The sequence below is a fragment of the Eptatretus burgeri genome, chromosome 1, assembly GCF_056783735.1.
Source record: "Eptatretus burgeri isolate ZD-2024b chromosome 1, Ebu_testis_v1, whole genome shotgun sequence".
Lineage (NCBI taxonomy): Eukaryota > Metazoa > Chordata > Myxini > Myxiniformes > Myxinidae > Eptatretus > Eptatretus burgeri.
This window is the reverse complement of record NC_140961.1, coordinates 40,122,606-40,140,105: the sequence shown is the minus strand read 5'-3', so window position 1 is coordinate 40,140,105 and position 17,500 is coordinate 40,122,606. Positions and strand designations below refer to the sequence as shown.

The window sequence follows — 17,500 nt, the reverse complement described above, 5'->3', positions numbered from 1 at the left end:
ACACACACACACACACACACACACACACACACACACACACAGAGACATATCGTGTTACGTTACAGATATCTATTCTTTCACGTTACAGATATCTATTCTTTCATGTTACATGTCATGCCAAGAGGGAGAACAATAAAGGATGGAGGAGAAACTGCCAAACAACTGAACAATCGATCACCTCTTACGAAACAAGGCCATCCACGAAGACTGTAAATAAATAAATGAATAAAATCTATTCCTCGTGACATTATTTCAACCTGATGAGATTACGGCTGTGATTGGCTGAAATTTGTTGCCATGGCAACCATCTGGGTAACTTGGCTCGGGTCCGTGATATTCCAAAAACCATTGGACATTTAGCTTTCAGATTCCAGATATCCATTTCTCATTACTTTATCTCAACCTGATGAGATCACGGCTGAAATTGGATGACGTTTATGTTTCCATGGCAACCGTCTCTATAACTTGGCTTGTGTACGCCATCTTTTTTTTTGTATGCATTGTCGAGGCTCGTATGAGAGCTAACACACAGAACGCACAACAAGGGTGGCAGGAAACAAGAGGGGTGGGAGAGAGAAATAAAAAAACAGTGGGGAACAGAGACATTAGGAGATTTGTGCAAGGGAGAGGGATGGGGCGGGGTACGTGGGGTAAACAAGATGGACATTACAGGGACTTTCAGGTCCTTACATGACAGGGAACTTTCGGGAAAGAAAGCAGGGATTTTGAAGGAGGTGGGTTTGGGGTGGATTAATGGGGGTAGAAAAGATCGTGGTTTTGGATGGGGGAAGATGAGAGATGGTGGTGAACAGCTGTGTTGAAGACCTGGAGGGAAGAGTGGGATTGAAGAGTGTGGGAGTTTGTTCCAAAGGCGGAGAAAAAGAGGAATGAAAGAGTGAAGGTGAGCAGTGATTCTTGATTTTGGTAGTTTTACCAGAAGGGGGTTGTTGGCAGATTTTGAGTGACCTGAAGAAATATGGGGGAGGGGGGGGACATTGCAGACAGAGCAGGAGGGGGGTGAGACCGAAGAGGAGACGGTAGAAGACAGAAAAACCACGGACCTGCCTGCGGTGAGAGACTGAGAGGCCCAAAGACTCAGCCTCACCGCGGGAGATACCAATGATCGTAAAATGCCTTGGTGTCTGCAGCGTGAAGCCGAAAAGGTTATAGGTGGGAGTACTCGCCCAGAGGGGATAGCAGTACTCCATCAGGCTGTGGACGAAAGCTCTGCATGTGGTCAGGAGCTCAGGTGGGCTGAGGAAGGACTTTGCATGATGGAGAATTCCCAGTCGGCGACTGGCTTTGGAGGCGAGGTTAGAAATGTGGCTTTCCCAGGAAAGATCATGGCAGATAGTGAGACCCAGAAGCTTGAATGAAAGGACTTCATCAAGATGATTATTCAGAAAGTAGATGTGGGGGGGGGGGGTCCAGGTGGTCCTGTCAGTGAGACAGAGTGAGAGTGTGATATTTGTCAGAGATATAGTAAGAGTGTTATTTCAAGCACTGTTGAACATTTAGCCTTCATCTTGTAGATACATATGTATTCCTCATGACATTATCTCAACTTGATTCGATCACGTTGGTGATTGGCTGAATTATGTTGCCATGGTAACCATGTCAATAACTTGGCTTGTGTACATGATATTTCAAAAACCGTTCAATATTGGGTAGTCTATCTAGTCTACCCTTATTATCAGTATTTCCGTCGATATGTTTGTCTGTCTGTCTGTCTGTCTATGTATTTCTGTTCGGTCCAGTGCTTTGTAAATACAATGGCGATTTTCATGAAACTTGGTTGGTAGGTTCATACCATGACTTAGTTGTGTGCAAATTAGAACCGTTGCTATGGACCCATCCGTTGCCTAGCAACGGACCTTTGAAATTTTCAAAAAAAATCTCAAAAAAAAATGTTTTTGAAAATCAAAAATCGGGCCACGAGCGACTGTGGGCAGTACATTGAGCCATATTGTCAAAATTTTCCAGCCGGATCCTATGAAAACTGTCGGAGAAGATAGAATTTGAATGAACCCTGGTCGAAAACAATAAAAAAACGAAGTTCGTTATATCTCAGAGACTATGAGTCAGATATACATGAAACTGGTATGGTAGGTTCATGGTATGTCCTGGTTATGTGTGAGAAAGAACCGTTGTTATGGAAACTTTTGTTGGCTAGTACCGGCTGAAAAACGACTAAATTTGACTTGATCGACTACCCATGTCCGCCTACCGGCTTGTTTATTATACAGATCTATTCCTCGTATTCCCCAAAAGGTGGGGGACCTATAATAACTGCTCCTAATTGTTGCTCAAATAAATATCTATCTGACTCGCCACAAGGAAAATCTTCGCTTCCACATTGAGCCAATGTATCGATCGAAGACTCAAAACTGTCCTATTACCTTTGCAGTGTGTTCTCTGGGAATGTCGGTTCTGAATGTTTTCCAATCCAAAGGCTGGTCCTCGTACATATCTGCATCTGTACTTCTCATGTGCTCCTCCAACCTCCAACTTTAGAGTCTCCAATGCACCTGCACTTTTCGCCTCAAACGATGATTTCATCACCTTGCGTGGGTTGTTGACAGGTGTTCGATTTTTTTTTTCCTGCTCTTCTGTCATCCTGCTGCTCTGATTGAGATATTCTGCAGATAATCTCTCAGCCTTTGCTAACGTTTTCTTTCTCTCTCTCTCTCTCTCTCTCTCTCTCTCTCTCTCTCTCTCTCTCTCTCTCTCTCTCTCTCTCTCTCTCTCTCTCTCTCTCTCTCTTTCTCTCTCTTTCTCTCTCTTTCTCTCTTTTTCTCTCTCTTTCTCTCTCTTTCTCTCTCTTTCTCTCTCTTTCTCTCTCTTTCTCTCTTTCTCTCTTTCTCTCTTTTTCTCTTTTTCTCTTTTTCTCTTTCTCTCTTTCTCTTTTTCTCTTTTTCTCTTTTTCTCTTTTCTCTTTTTCTCTTTTTCTCTTTTTCTCTTTTTCTCTTTTCTCTTTTTCTCTTTTTCTCTTTTTCTCTTTTTCTCTTTTTCTCTTTTTCTCTTTTTCTCTTTTTCTCTTTTTCTCTTTTTCTCTCTCTCCCCACAGCTATGCCAGTCGTTTCTCTCTAAACAATGGATAATACTCTCTTTTAATTAGTAGCAATTTTAACAGCACCAATCCTTTCCTTTCCAAAAACTCAAAATCATGTTACCTGTCGCTTCAACCCGATGTTGAGCATTGCCTTTCAGCATGCATTGCCATCTGCCATCGTTGGTCATTTCATTTTAACCCTCTTTGCCATGTCGGGTTATGGACTGCTTTCCTCCATCCTTGTATCCATAGCATAATTATCTATCTCTTCCACCAGCTTCACACCACCACGTCTATCCAGCAACAAGGCACGTTTAGTCTCACCTTGATGCGTTTCAAAAGCTTTTCCACCGACACAAGCGACCTTCGAGAACCACCTGCAAACTGCTGATCAAGACGGCACCCACGAACATCGTGTTGTTTCCTTGCACACCTGTCCAGGTATTATGATGGCGCTGCAAGCCTCACTGTCATCCTGAGATGTCTGACATTCCGTTGCAGTCATATGGATAGAAAGAGCATTAACAGATTTACAGACACTGTTACAAACACACAAATAGCTCTCTTGCTTACCTGTAATAGCTTCCCATGAAGCGTATAGGTCACTGACATTTTGTGGGTTATCCTGCAAGAACATCTGTTCTGGATCCGCCCACATTGTTTCTCATTTATATTGCCCTTAATAGCCAGGCCTCTGTTTCTACTACCACTTCCCCATCCACCTTGCACCTTTTTCTCCCACCCTGCCCACCCTAACCCTCCTCTTCCCTTCCCCCAAATCTCTTCCCTTCTACTCAGCTGGTTCTCACTAATATTGATCCAGATATATACTATCACTTATAGAACAGTAAAATTGGCCTTTTTTGTGCTCTTTGGTTCTGGGTTCGATTCCCACTGCAGTCCAATTCGTCAGAAAATGCCTTTCTAGAGCAGTCCCAGCAGAGGTTAAGTCGGCTGTCTCATGTACAATCATTTGGATGTGAATGACCCCCTATGCCCTATGGTATCTTTTTCAAGCATCTCTCTTCTTCTTTCGGCTGTTCCCGTTAGGGGTCGCCACAGCGGATCATCCGTATGATCCGCATAATGATTTGGCACATGTTTTACGCCGGATGCCCTTCCTGACGCAACCCTGGTCGCCTCTTACGACACAGGGATATGGTACACCTATTTTAACTGGGGTATACACCGGCCCAGTATACTGGTACTCATTTCGCCGACCTCGGAAGGATGACAGGCTGAGTCAACCCCCCGGTGTATTAATTCAGTGGCCCAACGGGGCTTGAACTCAGGACCTTTTGGATCCCAAGCCGCTGCCCTAACCACTGCGCCAACACCAGGCTCGGTATCTTTTTCAAGCATAGCTCTTATAAACCCTCAATATGATTCAATAGACCATGAAAATGGATATAATGGGTAAGGTCCGTTTGGAATAACTGTGGATGCAACACACGTGTCGTTGACCATCCGAATGACCTTCAACGGTGTCTTGCGTTTCATCGCAGCGATGTCGATGACCGCTGTGAAGAGCCACAAGTGCTCCATCTCAGGGGAGGAGGACAAGGCCTAACGGTCCAAGTCTTGATGTGAATCCTACTGTATAGTTCTATGAAAATGAATCTTACACCTAACTACATCATTACAATTACATCATTAACTTCACTTGACCACGTGCGATAAAGCGTAAAGACTATGCCAACAGCTTGTAACAATGCAAATCGAATCGACTCAACATGAGAAACAATAACCTTGTTATTTTTATTTGACCTTTCAGTTCTTGAAGCTGAGGAATGATTAACAGAGTGTAGCCTTTTAATTTACTCCATCTTTTGTCCCCACGCCCCATTTAAAACCTATTTTTAAAATTCGCAAAACATCATCTCATCGCCGCCGTGACACATACATTTAAAGTTAAAGGTTAAACATTGAATAATGGGGGTTTTTCCTCCGGAGAGGATTATTTTTATTGCAAAATGTATGCGGATAACCTTTAACCACTTGGTTACATCAATGCACACCGTTCAATGATTTGTCGTTGCAATTCTGATTCCACGTTAGTGAAGGTACAAGTATTTATACACCCAGGGAGAAGCAGGTACCAAAGGAAGCCATTCGTCTCTTCATACCTGCTCTCCATTAACACGTCGCACGTCAATTCAATCTATCAGTTTATCGACTCCATTTCACCGTACGGAGGATAGTGGGAGGAAAGAGGAGAACGGTACGTACAGGGACATGACTGGGGATCTGGCTGAGGGGGGGTTAAATGGAGCATAGATTAGAATAGTTATTTCATCGTGCATGTTAGCATAAGTGTCATGTAATTGCTGCAAGTACAATGATCGTGTCGAGCAAAGTGTTTCGAAAGCTCTGCCCGAATGTTTGTGTCTAAGCCTCTTTTTTCCCTACATTCTGCAATGTCCCTCGTGTATAATCTGTCTGTCAATCTGTGTGTATTTTTTCCACTATCAGCAGCAATGGTAAACGGTGAAAGAAAGGTAGCGACGTGCTGGGGACGCGGAAATGTAAGGAGATCCTTCATGACCCAGGACCGAGAGCCACGCGCAGGGATGCTGGAGTGGTGGAAGGACAAGAAAAAATTACTACATCAGGCGCCATAATTTCTTTGAGGGCAAAAAAGTTTTTTTGAGAATCTTCGAGAAAGGTTGAAGTAGACTGCGAGAAATTAACATGCGTGGACGGAGCATCGTACTCGACAAAATTCGAATGGTTTTCTTTCAACAGCAAACTCAGGTGTACACAATTTACAAATTTGGCACCTTCGAGTAAAGTCTCAATTCTTTTTGGAAAACAATCACAGGCTTTACCTTTCCTGGAGATGTTGTCAATCCATTGATATATGGTGATTCTTATTGGAGTAATTAACCTGATAGCACCTGGGCAAGGCAGTTCGGTGTGGTCAATCACTCACTGAGAGGATGCATGGGGAAAAAAGGTCCCAAAAATGATTGTGCCAAGTGCGGTAAGATGATTTTAATGAATTTTTTTTTTTTTACAGACTCAATTGCTCGTGGAACACAGAAGGGATCAGGATGCAACATCACAAAAGGAACAGCAGATGGGAATGCCAATGCCACCAGGGAGCAGGGCAGAGGGAGGCAAGAGATGGAGACGGACAGACAAGAGATGCGGGTAACGATGAAGGGGAGGGGAGAACAAGATGGATACAGAAGCAAAATTTGGGGGAGGAAGGGGGTTAATTGGTGTAGGAAAGATCATGGTTTAGAATTGGGGATGATTTGAGAAGGTGGTGAACAGCTGTCTTAAAGACCTTGAGGGAAGAATGAGATTGAAGAGAATGTGGAAGTTGGTTCCACAGGTGGGAAAAAGAGCAACAAATGAGTCTAGGTGTCGCATTTAATGAATTAATCTCGATACCGAGAATTATCAATCCGATTAATTAGTGGTAGTATACTGCATAGCACTATCGCTATCCCAGCACATTGTATGGAACTTGATGGCAGCTGTAGGCTTGTCAGTAGTATCATTCACTGCCAGGATTTGTGCAGCGTCTTATGGCAGTGAAAATTGACTAAATACAGGAGACATTGGAATCAGCGAATCCTTTGAGGAAGGAAATTTCGAAGTCTGCCGACTTAAGGCTTCAAAAGATTTGCAAGGACAAAATTATTTGCATTCAGACTACATGATTCATTTTTGAAGCCTCTTACATTTTCTGTTATTTCAGCAATGTCGTCAAACTTTTTTGGGCCTCCGCGTGATAAGGCACTTTCTATCCCACATTTCCTCTCCTGGCAAAAGCTTAGGGAGTGAGAGTGAGTAGAGGGGGGGAGCGAGGAGGGAGTGAGAGTGAGGGGTGGGGGAGCGAGTAGGGAGTGAGAGTGAGGGGGTGGGGGAGCGATTGGGGAGTGAGAGTGAGGGGTGGGGGAGCGAGGAGGGAGTGAGAGTGAGGGGTGGGGAGTGAGTAGGGAGTGAGAGTGAGGGGATGGGGGAGCGAGTAGGGAGTGACAGTGAGGGGTGGGGAGCGAGTAGGGAGTGAGAGTGAGGAGGGGGAGTGGGGGAGCGAGTAGGGAGTGAGTGAGGAGGGGTGGGGGAGCGAGTTGGGAGTGAGGAGGGGTGGGGAGCGAGTAGAGATTTAGAGTGAGGACGGGGGTTGGGGAGAGCGAGTAGGGAGTGAGAGTGAGGGGGTGGGGGAGCAAGTAGGGAGTGAGAGTGAGGGGGTGGGGGAGCAATTGGGGAGTGAGAGTGAGGGGTGGGGGAGTGAGTAGGGAGTGAGAGTGAGGAGGGGGGTGGGGAAGCGAGTAGGGAGTTAGAGTGAGGAGGGGGTGGGGGAGCCAGTTGAGAGAGAGTTAGGAGGGGTGGAGGAAAGGGAAAGAAGGAGGGGTGGGGGGAGGGGAGCAAAGAGGGTTGAGGGGGAGGGGAGCAAAGAGGGGTGGGGGAAGGGGGAGCAAAGAGGGGTGGGCGTTCTATATAAAACTGAGAGGGAGCATTTAAAACCCACAGTCTCCCTGGCAAAGGCCTGTATGAGCATGCATACATGCTCGTACATATCGCGACATTTGCACCCCTCTCGTTGGCTCACTCCAAATCTGATTCATACATGTTACACTCTGGGGAAGCTCTTTTAAATTCAGAACTAAACCAACAGTCCGAAATAGTCTCCTTAACAGAGGGGAAGGGGTGAGGATGAGGGGAGAGGAGTGGTGGGAGAGTGAGTGGAGGTAAGGGAAGTACAGAGGAGGGAGAGAGCCAGGTGAGGGGCAGAAAGAGAGGAGAAGGAGAGGGTGTGAGTGAGGAGAGGGAGGAGGTAAAGGAGGGGTGAAGAAGGGGGGAGCTAGGAAGGGGTTATGAGCGAGGAAGGTGGTGTGGGGAGGGCGACACCTCAACAAACGTCGCTTTACACTCCGGGAGAGGGAGTGGGAGCGAGGAGGAGAGGGGGAAGAGGGGTGGGGGTTTGTGAGGAGGTAGGCGTGAGGGGAGAGGTTCTTGACTTGCGAGTAAGGAGGGGTGGGGGAGCGGAGAAAGCGGTGGGGTGCAGTGAGTCTTGTGGCGAAAGTGGGGGGCGGGGGGGGGTGTTGTCCAGGATTGAACGAAATGGGTTATGTTAAAACAGCATGTTGATACAGCACGTGGAGACCACCGGAAGATGTTCATGGGGTGGAGAGGGGAGGAAGCTTGGGAGGAGGACAGCGTGAGGAGAGGGAATGGGAGTGCGGGGAGGGGAAGAGAATACAGTGTGAGGGGAGAGAAGGCAATACAGCGAGAGGGGGGGAGGGAAGGCAGCAAGAGAGGAGGGGGAGAAGCAGGGTGAGGGGAGGAGAAGGCAGCGAGAGGGAGTGGGGGAGGCAGCGTGAGGGGGAGGAAGCATGAGGGGAGGGGAGGTCAGTGTGAAGGGTGCGAGGAAAGCCAGTGTGAGGGGAGGGGAAGGCATCGTGAGTGGAAAGGAAGGCAGTGAGAGTGGAGGGAGGGAATGCAGCAAGAGGGGGGGCGAAGACAGCATGAGGGGAGGGAAGGGAAGGCAGCGAGAGGGGAACGAAGGGTACACAGCAAGTGGGGTGGAGGGAGGCAGCACGAGGGGGTGGGGGAGGCAGCGCGAGGGGGCGGGGAGGCAGCGTGAGAAGGGAAAAGCAGTTGAGGGAAAGGGGCGGCATCGTGCAGGGAGGGTAGCATGAGGGGTGAGGCGGTGTGAGGGGAGGGGGAGGCAGCATGAAGGAAAGGAGAGGCTGTGTGAGGGGAGGGAATGGGAAGGCAGGGTGAGGACAAGGAAGCAGGAGGGGGAGGAAGTGTGACGGTAGGGAGGCACTGTGAGGGGCGAAGGCAGTGTGAGGGGGTGAAGGCAGCATAATGGGGGGGGGGGGTGGAAAGCCAGAGTGAAAGGAGGGAAAGGCAGAGTGAAAGGAGGGCAAGGCAGCATGAGTGGAAGAGAAGGCAGTGAGAGGGGATGGAAGGGAAGGCAGTGCAAGGGGAGGGGAAGGCAGCATGAGGGTGTGGGGAATGCAGGGTGAGAAGGGACAGCATGAGTGGGGGAAAGCAGTATGAGGGAAAGGGGTGGCAGCGTGAGCGGAGGGGAGCATCGGGTGGGGAGGAAACATGAGGGGGGGAGCAATATGTGAGTGAGCAGAGGGAATGGGAAGGCAGTGTGAGAGGAGGCAAAGGTAGGGTGAGGGGAGGAGAAGAAGGCAACATGAGAGGAGGGGAAGGCAGTGTGTAGGGAGGGTAAGCAGCATGAGGGGAGAGTAATCAAAGTGACGGGAACGCTGCATAAGGGGAAGTCATATATATGCCAATCTGTCATATAAACCCTTCTTCTTCTTCTTCTTTCGGCTAGCTCCCGTTAGGGGTCGCCACAGCGGCTCAACCGTCTCCATCTGTCATATAAACCCATGCACCCAGAAATGCTCAAGCAATGTACAAAATGGACAAATGAACTTTTTTCAGCTGTCATAACTGCTGCTAAGTTCAATTCTGGAGCTTAAATTTTGAAATTTGGTTTAGTTTAAGAGATTCTTGAGGTTATGGCATGTGCAGAAATGAAATAAAGCCACAAACACTGGTGTCTCCTGGCGTTTATAAGCATTGCAATGTATCCTGCAATTCATAAGTATGATGATCAGGCATTCGATTTTATAAGTGAGTAAAGTTTAAACAAGCCGGTAGGTGACATGGCTGCTCGCTCTAGATGGAAAGATGGCCGACGCGACTCGCCGATATTCATGTACATGCTATCAATCAACTTAGCACAATAAATATGATTATCACAGCCCTCTTAGTTTGCGCCCAGAAACCCGCCTTGTCAAATTTCAGGCATGTTTCCAAAGAGACTCCAACAAATGGCAGCCCTGGAAATTCCATTTATCTATTCGCTAAAGATTTTATTTTTTTATATGATGCTGTAAGACATTCTCCTTGGGCACAAAAAAGCAGGTCCCTCGGAGGTCCAGTTTCGGAGGTATTGATTTTTTTTGTACAGTCCACAATAAGTGTACGATGTACGATAAAGTATTTTAGCTGTTGCTAAGGCCTAAGTCACATTTGCCACGGTGGCCGTGGGGTCTCCAAAATCTACGGCCACTAGCAATTATACGGCGGCCGCAGTATTTCCACGGTCACACAATGTAGCAGTCACATATGTTTTTATTTTTCGGGGAGCCGCATGGCGTATTTAGAAATTGTGGAGACCGAAAACGTGGGGTTGCCGTACGGTCTTTGATTTGATGTCGCACGGTGACCTTAAGGAGGCCCTGCGGCGGCCATAGAATTTTCAAGGCAGACGCAAGGTAGCCTCAAGGTGCCCGCAAGGCGACCGCAAGGGGGGGCCCTAAGGCGACCGTGCGGCCAGACGGACGGTAACGAATGGGTTAATTGTTTTTTTTTCCAGTTTTTTTTTTTCAGCTTGTCGAATTGCTACGGCGAACGTAGAAATGAAAAAAGTTATAACTCCGCGTTATAATTCCACGGCGACCCCTACGGCCTGTAAAAGATAGCCAAGCGGCGTAGGGCTACCCTGAGGCCACCGCAGAAACTCTGCGGCCACCGCACGTTTCTGTCAATTCAGAGGGCGTACGGCCGCCGTATCCTCGCCATAGAGCAAATGTGACTTAGGCCTAAGCAACGGAGGTGTGCATAGCAACCATTCATTTTTGTGTACATGCTAGCCACGTTGTACTCATTTCACCCAAGTTTCATCAAAATCAGACTCTTTGTCTTAGATATATTCGCAATTGACCGTTTCTGAAATGTTCGACATGTACTCACCCAAAACCTATCTCCTTCTACAAATATTTTTGTTAAAGGAGCATGAAGGGAGCATAGATTGCGCACAGAACTCTAAGCTTCGATTTTTCGATTTATTTTTTTGATTTTTTTAGATTTTTTGACCACTTTAAAGGGCCGTTGCTATGCCGTTGCTTGGGCCCGGGGTCCCATATTCGAAAGCACACGATTCCCAGAAATATTGGTCCTACCTACCAAATTTCATTGGAATCGGTTGAGTGGTTTAGCCCCTTGGCTTAACCAAAGTTTCACGGACAGACAGACAGATGGAAATGTCCAGAATAAGGGTGCTCTAAGAGCAGCCAAAAAAAACTTCATCTTTAATAAATCGCTGAAAACTGTTCCAACTCAAGGCATTGTCAAGCAGGTCGAAGAAAATGGCGAATTAAACGCCAGCAAGGTAACCAAAGATGCACCTTAAGACCCCATGGAGAGCAAGGTGGCTGAGGATTCACCTCATAAAAGATATAATGAAGCAAGGCCATTAATTTTCTTCAAAAGGGGTGTTTTAATTAACCCAAACACCCAATTTTCACTCTTGTACTCCGTTGGGGTTCCCTCACATGCATACAAAGTTTCAGGCTGCTAGGTTTCATGGTTTTGGAGTTATGGAGGCGACATATACACACACACACTAAAGGTGTAGGACTTTTTGTCCATTGTCGATCGGGGGAGTAGTGCTCGTCACACTCCACATATTTTGATTTACCTGCCGATCGCACCACGTGCCTCATGGTTGAATGGTTTGCATTTGCTGGAACAATCAAATGGGTGGCAGATGGATGGTTGTTCTTTGCGATTTTATGCCGTTTTACCATGTGAAACATAATCCACGGCGATACTCACCATAACAGCCAGGAGGTGCAATTGATGTTTAAATGATGAATGTGGTCATCATTGGTTATATATTTAGTGGTATGCCATCCTGAATGAGGGCAAACAAGCCCAAATTCAGGACAGCATGTCGTTGAAGTCATGGGTATGCACTCTTATGGAGTGGTCCAATTGTATAACGATGCATTCTGGCCCTTTGGGTTTAGGATGTGTGTTTGTTTGACCATGTACTTCAGCCTTTGTGCTGAGAGGCATGTGTATGCCAATGGGACAGTCTTGCTGTTCTGTGTAATTTGGCCATGGGTTCATGGTGCATGTCCCAAGCTGTTTAAATGTTTTGATATTTTTTACCTTTTTTGTAGAAAAAAGGCAACTTCAAAAGAGGCAATGAAGCCTCAAATCTGGATAGGTGGCTCCATTTGATGTTCAACTGATGTTGACCATGTAATCATTGTCTGTTTGACAGAGTCACGAGGTTGAGGCCTCTGGGTTGGAGGCAGGCCTGTTGCCAGGACTCAGTATTAAGGGGGACATATGAACTGGATGGGGGGGGGGGACAATTATTATATTTAATATTTTTGATAACCCGGTATGCTATTGTATTCATGCAGCATTGACACATCTATACTGAGGTTGCCGTCACATACTAACCAAATTGATCTCAGCAAGATTTAATATGTTCTGATGTTTTTAGCCTAAAATTATTCGAATGCAGGAGAGCCGCAACAAACTGGCACATTCACAATGCAGATATTCAATGATTAGACAATTGGCACCAATTAAGATGCACTTATACAAGGTGTTGTTAAGAATTGGCATTAGAAAATTAATATACCAGAGATACAATGACTAAACGGGGGAGGTTGGCACCGGAATCAGTGCACTTTGAAATAAGATACAGTCGGCTATGACCTGCGATCATCACGTTAAACTATCAACAGCAAATACGACCAGCCTGAAGATACCACAAGGTCCGCATTTAAAGCAGTCAATTACACAGAGGTAAGGTTATGTACAAAGCACTAGATATGGGATATGCAAAGCACCAAACACAACATTTAACTTAAACATCAGAAGTACAAAGCAGCCGACCATGGCAGGTGCTGACCACAACCACAACCACAACCTTTTTCCTTTTCTTAGCCATTTTCGTATATCCATGTCTTTTTCTACTGCTGCGAGTTAGCGGTCTCCATGACTCGTCCCTCGCGACTCGCATGATTTGACCGTTGATGGTTTTATTTATTAATGATGCATGCAACAAAAACAGGTTTTATCTGCATAATTTCAAGTGTAAGCACGATTGCAAACACACATTTTAAATTTTTATTAGAAAATTACTTTTGTAAGGTGGAGGGTTGTGAAGGTCACGTGGTGCACTTCATCTTTAATTAGGTAAATATGTCTTTTCCTTATTCATATTATGACTATATTACATTCATACCTAACTTACAACCAATCAGGTAACCTGCTTAATAGGGCCTCCATATCGAAGACGCTGATTGGCTATTCCTTCAAACTAAATGATCCACGATTTATATAACCACCCACAGCATTGACATTCGACACGAGGTCTTGCGGCTGTCTGTAGTCTTGGCTGCTGGTGTTGGTGCTTGCGTTATTATCTTTTATCTTGTGGGCTTGGACTGTATTGTCTTGGCAATTGCTTTTGGAGATGCGCTGGCAAGCGCACACTTATCTCTTGACTGTTATTCAAAGAAGGATATTATTAAAGAACAGTTTATCCAAGAAGGCCTTATTATTCACCACGTTGAACATCTGGAATAAGGGTTTTAGTTCACACAGGTGAACTCTTAAACAGCAAGTTCACAGTGGGTGCTCGTCCTTAAACACTAAGTTGTTCACAGGATGCAACAGGGCATAAATGGGTGGCATTCAAGGGGGGGGCACAAGATATACCATGGGGGGGGGGGAAATGCAGCCAAATGCCCCCCCCCCCAGCAATGGGCCTGGTTGGAGGTGATACTTTGGTGAAGGAGTTTATGTCCATTGGAGATCGGGGGAGTGCTCGTCACACTCCATATATATATATATATATATATATATATATATATATATATATATATATATATATATATATATATATATATATATATATATATATATATATATATATACACACAAGCCGGGAGGCGGTGATGGGTCGCCGAGCATGGAAACTATTACATATAGATCAAAATGGATGTCATATAGCCGATAGGGAATCACCTTAAGATTATGCATATCAAATCTCATCCAGTTAAATCGACTGATAACTACTCGGTCTCCATTTGAATGAAAAGTACCGAAAATGCGGTTTGAAATCGGAAATCCCCAAAGTTCGAGGGGGTGCTGTGGATGAACAAAGATCTCAATCGAAAATCCGGCTCGAGAGTTTGTGCAGAATGTATTCCAGACGATTAGGGAACCAAAGCATCCCGAGCAAACATCACAATTTCCAAAGCACGAAGTCATAAGATGTACCTACCACCCGAGTTTGGTAAAAATCCGCCCACGTTTACTACCAATTATGCTGATGACAAACGAATAAACATCCAAACAAACAGACAGAATGACTGACAATAAAGATCGTCTATTTCGGCGACCCAATATATATATATATATATATATATATATATATATATATATATATATATATATATATATATATATATATATATATATATATATATATATATATATATATATATATGTGTGTGTGTATGTATATATATACACACGAGGTGAATGCACCCAGTGTTGCCTGGGTTCTTTTTGAATTAATTTAATGTTCTGCACATAGGTCTGATGCGAGCCCAGTATCAGTTCCCTATTGGGCTATGACAGTCATAGCCGAAGGAGGTTGGTGAGGGGGAAACACCCCCCCCCCCGGCCGAGGGGCCTCACCACCTTGCCTATAACCCGCCCGGGGCCCGTCCCGAATTTTTTTTGTTTTTTAGGCTTCCTCCTGTCTTTCACCATTCAGGACATTAGCGCGTGCAGAACCTAAGGGGGTTGGTGAGGGGGAAACACCCACCTCCCTGGCCGAGGGGCCTCGCCACCGAGCCCACAACCTTCCCAGGGCCCGCCCGTCCCGACATTTTTTGTTTCAGATGTTTCCTCCTATCTTTCACCGTTCAGGAGATTATCGCATGCAGACAAACAAAGAACAAAAACTTCTATATATATATATATATATATATATATATATATATATATATATATATATATATATATATATATATATATATATATATATATATATATATATATATAATGTTACGGCTGTGGAAATTCGCAATACACCATAAAGGGTCCTCAGGTGAGATATATCGATAAGTTCATGTGTCGTAAGCCCACACCTGTTGTTTCGAGGGAATATGTGTGATTCATCCGGGCTTTGAGTTAGCCATTTTTCTTTCTCTATCGTTATTTTGGACCATTAAGCCGCCAACAACTCAAACACCACCACCTTTGCCTCTTTACCTCCACAACTCCATCCCGCAAACATCGCTTCACCGCCATTCCCAAACGATGCCTGCCAACCACCAAACCACCACAGCAAACCCCCCACCACCTTCGCCTTTCTCCTTCCACAACCATCGACCCCACACCAGTCAACACCAAACGTCGTACTGTCCGAAGCCGTTCGGTGATTGCTGCCGAACGCAGCAAGCCGCGAGTGCAATGGATGCCTTTACGGGAGAGAAATTCGGATCAGGAAGGCTTCACGCCCCTTTTCCTCCGTCCAATGGGCGAGCGTCGGGCAGTGTGGCCCCACCTCCAAGCGCGATGAATGTGGATTCTTTACGGGAGAGGAATTCGGATCAAAAGAGGCTCACGCCCCTTTTTGCCACACCAATGGCTGAACAGAGGGTGGCGTGGCCCCTCCTCCAATCGCGTTTTGATCCTAAAATCTGCATACAGGCTCCTCCCCCGTCTATAAAAGACGCGAGTCTGTGTGAAACTCAGAGTTGTAGTGTGGTGTCATCTCGTCGCTGGTCGCTGGGCTCGTCTCGTCGCTGGGCTTGTCTCGTCGTTGGAATCGAGCCACCTTCGCTCTCACAAGCGACCAAGCCAGCCAGCCATTCCCCACGCTCGACCCTGAGCATCAACAATCCCCCCCCCCCCATCCACGCTGAGATAGTGCTGGTGGCCCCGTTCATTCCCCACCCTAACCGTGGTGCCGACCCAACCGTGCTGGCGCAGAGCACGCCGGAGAGGGCTCACCGAACACACCAGGGGCACGGAGTCGGGGCGCAGCTGCGCGGACATTGCGGCTTGCCCCCCATCGCGTCACGAGGACGCGGGTAAGACCTTTTCGGTCTCGTAGACCTGGCCGCTCTTCCAGGTTCCGCGCACATTTGGTCCACGGACCCCGTCTACCTCCCTGCCTATGGGGAGGTCTTTCCTGTTTATTTTGAATGCATGATGTGGCGCCGAGTCCCGACAAGTATAATTGTTTAGGTGTTGTAAATAATTATAGTCGGTAGTAGTGCTTTTGCTTTGGTTCCATTTTCCTTTTTGCTTTTCCCGCATTGATTGCATGTGTGTGAAATAAAAGTGCTTGCTTGTCAAACTGTTTCCCGTTTCGTTGCGTCCTTTCCTCTGTTTGAAAGTTCCATCTTGCATCACGTAAGGTATTGATAGTGGGTTGAAACACCCGATAAGTAATCTGAACCGTCGAGGTCGACGATAACTCTGCTCGGTTATCTCTGCAGCACGGAACGAGCCGCTTAAGCGGTTCGTGTCCGAAGTCGACCTGCGGCAAGGTACGATCACCCAGCCGACCACTCGCACAGGTACTTAGGTAGGTCGAATTTGGCGAGCAACCCAATCATCCGTGAGTGGGCAATTGGCACGATCGTGGTGAGGTTAAACCCCCACCCGTGACTGGCTCCTGGCGGTAGTTCTTGAAGGGTCACGACTGAATTGTCCGTTCCGGTGGGCGACGCGTCGCGATTCGAGTTACGTGGCCGATCGCACGCCGGACGGGCCGAAATTCGTAACAATATATATATATATATACATATATATATATATATATATATATATATATATATATATATATATATATATATATATGTAGCCTGGTGTTGGCTTAGTGGTTAGGGTGGTGGCTTGGGATCCCAGGGTCCTGAGTTCAAGCCCCGCTGGCTGCTGAATTAACACCAGGGGGTTGACTCAGCCTGTCATCCTTCCGAGGTCGTCGAAATGAGTACCAGTGTACTGGTCCCAGTGTATGCCCTGGTTAGAATAGGTGTACCATATCCCTGTGTGTCGTAAGAGGCGACCAGGGTTGGCGTCAGGAAGGGCATCCGGACATAAAACATTGCCTCAAGAAAAAGCCCAACCCCTGCACAGCAGGGAAAAATGGCTGTAAAAACAGTCATATATATATATATATATATATATATATATATATATATATATATATATATATATATATATATATATATATATATATATATATATATATATATATATATATTGTTGCGGATTTCGCGCCCGCCGGCGTGCTGACGGCCACGTAACTCGAATCGCGGCACGTCGCCCACCGGACGGACAATCCAGTCGTGACCCTCTCGGACTAACGCCGGGAACCAGTCACGGGTGGACCTTTCGGTCTCACCGCGATCGAGCCAATCAGCCCCCGCGTGGGATAGGGTTGCTCGCCAAATTCGACCTACCTAAGTACCCACGCGGAGGGTAGACCGGGCGATCGCACCTCGCCGCAGGTCGACTTCGGACACGGGCCACTTAAGCGACCCGTTCCGTACTATCGGGATAACTGAGCGGTGTTATTCGTCGACCTCGACGGTTCGATTAATTATCGGGCGTATTCAGCCCACTACCAAC

General features: G+C 46.5%; 1 long non-coding RNA gene across 1 annotated transcript in view; it reads left to right on the top strand.

Annotated features, from left to right (window-relative positions):
• LOC147034311 (uncharacterized) overlaps window positions 1-17,500 on the top strand; it is a 48,279-nt gene that overhangs the window by 23,633 nt on the left and 7,146 nt on the right. Inside the window, exons 3-4 of the long non-coding RNA XR_015057995.1 lie at window positions 3,330-3,493; window positions 6,072-6,205. This is a non-coding gene — a long non-coding RNA (uncharacterized LOC147034311). The remainder of the gene's footprint in view (window positions 1-3,329; window positions 3,494-6,071; window positions 6,206-17,500) is intronic.